Source organism: Cervus elaphus, chromosome 6, assembly GCF_910594005.1.
Source record: "Cervus elaphus chromosome 6, mCerEla1.1, whole genome shotgun sequence".
Lineage (NCBI taxonomy): Eukaryota > Metazoa > Chordata > Mammalia > Artiodactyla > Cervidae > Cervus > Cervus elaphus.
The window spans coordinates 35133222-35136707 of NC_057820.1; the positions used below are offsets into that span (position 1 = coordinate 35133222).

At 36.1% G+C, this 3486-nt stretch overlaps 1 non-coding gene across 1 annotated transcript; it reads left to right on the forward strand.

The window, feature by feature from the left end:
* The first annotated feature begins 1338 nt into the window (after positions 1–1338).
* On the forward strand, positions 1339–1468 carry LOC122696670. Its single transcript, XR_006341804.1, has one exon. It is a non-coding gene; the product is annotated as a small nucleolar RNA SNORA33 (small nucleolar RNA).
* The last annotated feature ends 2018 nt before the right edge of the window (positions 1469–3486 follow it).

Below are 3486 nucleotides of genomic sequence, written 5' to 3' on the forward strand. Positions count from 1 at the left end.
GAGCATGGAATCCTTTTAGCTGGGAGTAATTATTACTACTACCACATGGTAATTGCAAGAGTGAATTGTCACCTGTGGGAACATGTCTCAAGTTAACCATAAGAATGCTATATTTTCTCAACCATTGTTACCATAGGCAAGCAATGACAAGACAATATCCACTCTGGGTCTACACTGCCTCAGTGCATTGTATCTGAATAATGATCCATCTATACTCATGCCTACTTTTCCTGGGAACCAATGCAATAGCACAATTACGATGCAGCTGCATGCAGTCAGGTGGTCCCTAAGACAGATAAGAATGAATTGCTCAAATCTATTCTCTTTGAAATATGTATCATATGTTATTATTTTCTGATACTTAAGATACGGCCCTAAAATAAGAGGTTGCTGAATAAGATGTTAAAACAAAAGTTACTACCCTGGCAAATGTGTCATCCAATATTAAAAGTTATAGAGTTCTTCAAACATTCTTAGCCAAGAAAGGCAACAGACTAGGGGAACAGAGATTTTCTGAGAAAAAGAAATGTGTAGCAAGTAAGTATTGACGCAGTGAGCATCTTATTAGAAATGAGTCCATCAGTACAACGCATCAACCCTAGGAACTGAGGGGAAGAGACCAAGGCCAGAAAACTAGACTGAAAATCCAGAAAACATTCTGCATGTGCATGCACTGCCCTACCCCCAACACACACACATTTTGTTAACCTTTAAAAATATTATCTGTTATGTGGAAAAGAGAAGTATAAAGATGGAAGTGCATATGTACAGGACTCAGAAAAGTAGAGAATACATGAAATGAAGACAATACATATAGTAATTTTGCATAGATATTTCTGAAAAAATTGACCTAAAACCAAAGGTCTTAAAACAGATATTATTAACCTTTTTAATATTGTTTAATACTTATGAATGATAGCCTCAGGGACGTTGGAAAAATCACAAAACTTGGAATTTAGAAAGGAGGACTCACAATCATCATTAAATTCTTAAAGAGCTACTACCATAAAATATTTAGAATCATGACTCAATCATGGAATATCCTCTAGTCAGTGACATCTTGTATTTGTAAGCAAGCAATTCGTGATAGGGCTTTCCTACTATTTTCATTATTTTTCCAAAGGAGATATTACTTTAGGAGATTAACTTCTTGTATCTCATGGTCAGTGGATAAAATACATTGATGATAATAGCTTCATAATGTAGTGGAATCTAAAGATAACACCAATTGATTTCTATTTTGTTATGAACTAAATGGAAAACTATTCTGAGCTGTAGACTAATTGTACTATGTATCTAAAACAATAGTATTATCATAGAGAATAGCTTAAAAAAAACAAGCCAGCCAAAGAATCGGCTTACCTGAATGTGTTTCTGCAGAAATTTAGAAAATGCTGGCAATAGGAAAGCCACGTTACGAGCCTTAAAGACATTGAGGTCATTAAGGTCCCTGAAAATGGCTACAAGGCATTTTAATGGTGGGGAATACTTCATAAGATGTACTGTGTTTTTTCTTTTTTTTTTAAAGCTTCACTGTAACTAGTAGTGCTAACAACTTGGGAGTTTGTAAATTTTAGTAAAATCACATTTGTTTCTTAGAAAAAAAAAATAGTAAGGAGTCACCCAACTAATAAATTATGTGGATGTGAAATGTAATAAGCTTGCTTTCACAACAGGATTGTTAGCACAAGTTTATCATCTTAAACCTAAACTCAAGCTTATCCCTAGCTACTGACATCATATGCCTGTATTACCATAGTGGCTATCTTTCACATGCCTTTCACCTTGTGTCATTCCTATTATTAGACTAGCATTAATATTTTGGCTGATCAAGTAAGTTTTAATTATCTATAGAAATCCCTTTTCCCGAACTCATTTATTCATCTTCTCATTTATTTAAGAACCTTTTATGTTACTCACTCACCATCCAGAAAATGGGCTCTGGGGTTCTATAGACATAGTGCAAAATCCGGCTTCCTCACTTGCTAGCTGTATGACCTTGGGAAAGTTGGTGTGTACATCTATGCCTCAGCCTCTTCATCAGGAGTAAATACTTGTTGTTGTTGTTGTTTAGACACTAAGTCATGTCCAACTCTGACACCTCATGGACTGTACCCTGCCAGGCCCCTCTGTACATGGGATTTCCCAGGCAAGAATACTGGAGTGGGTTGCCATTTCCTTTTTCAAGGTATCTTCCTAATCCAGGGATTGAACTTGTGTCTCCTGCATTGACAGGCAGATTCTGTACCACTGAGCCATATGGACAATAATAAATTTACTTTGAGTATTTCACTCACCTCACACTCTCTATGTTCTTGTCACATAGCTCTGCAAATTACTGTCTACCTCAGGCTATTTATATTAATACATGCTAATTCCTACACCAGAAACACTCCTTCCCCAAAACTTTGCATGGCTTATTATTCTTATTCTTAAGGACTCTGACTAAATGTCTGCTGAGTTATTCAGCTTGTCTAAAAGTATCACACCATGCCCCATCTTTTTCAAAGAACCTTGTAAATATGTATTTATTTTGGTTGCCTGTTTCATTATTTCTTTATTATTTTTCTTTCCCTCTGGAACATAAGCTCAACAAAAGGAGAAATCCGGTCTCTTTCGGTGACTGTTGTATCCCTACCATCCAGCACAGTTCTTAGAACATCCTTGGCACAGCCTCTGAGTCATCAACCCTTCCTCTAGAAGGCTGCCCCAAAGCCTGGTCAAGATGTATTTATTTCTTACCAACTTTTGAAGTAAAGTGTTGCTTTGCTCACATTGCTGTACATGATGTAGTCCAATGAATGTTAGGCTTTCTACAGTAATAGTAATCTTCCCCCAATAAAGAAGCACAAGCAAATGGTAGAGTAACAGAAAGGATGTTTTTCCAATGGTGTTTCCAAGAAAATGGAATTATTTGTGGAATCTTTTCAGAGACTAAAGCAGGACCATAGGGAAAGGAGGTAAGTGGTAACTGTATTCAATTGTTGCTGTTGAGGTTATTGTTATTTTTGCTTTTATTTCATGGATGAGATTCATGACCTCAAGAAGCTACGACCTATCAAGTGAGACATATCAGTAAAGAAATTAGGTACATTAAAGTATAATGTGCACATGAGGTTTTAGGAACAAATAAGAAATAATCAATCTCTGATAATGAAGAAAAAGCTTCTTTATGGAGTTTACATCCTAGAGATGTATTGTCTGGTAGGGTGGCCCCAACCAAGTGTGGCTATTTAAATTTGAATTCATGAAAATTAAAAATTTAATTCTTCAATCTCACTAGCTGTGTTTCAAGTGGCTAGTAGTCATCCTAAGAGATATTGCAGATATGGAAGATGCCTATCATTGCAGAAAGTTCTATTCAACAACACTAATCTGGAGAACAGACAGTCTCATGTGTTATTCTGGGAATAGAGTGCTTTTTAGAGAAGGCAAGAGTAGAAAGTCAAGAAAACCAGTTAGGACAGAGATGTAGTAAGTGAAGTA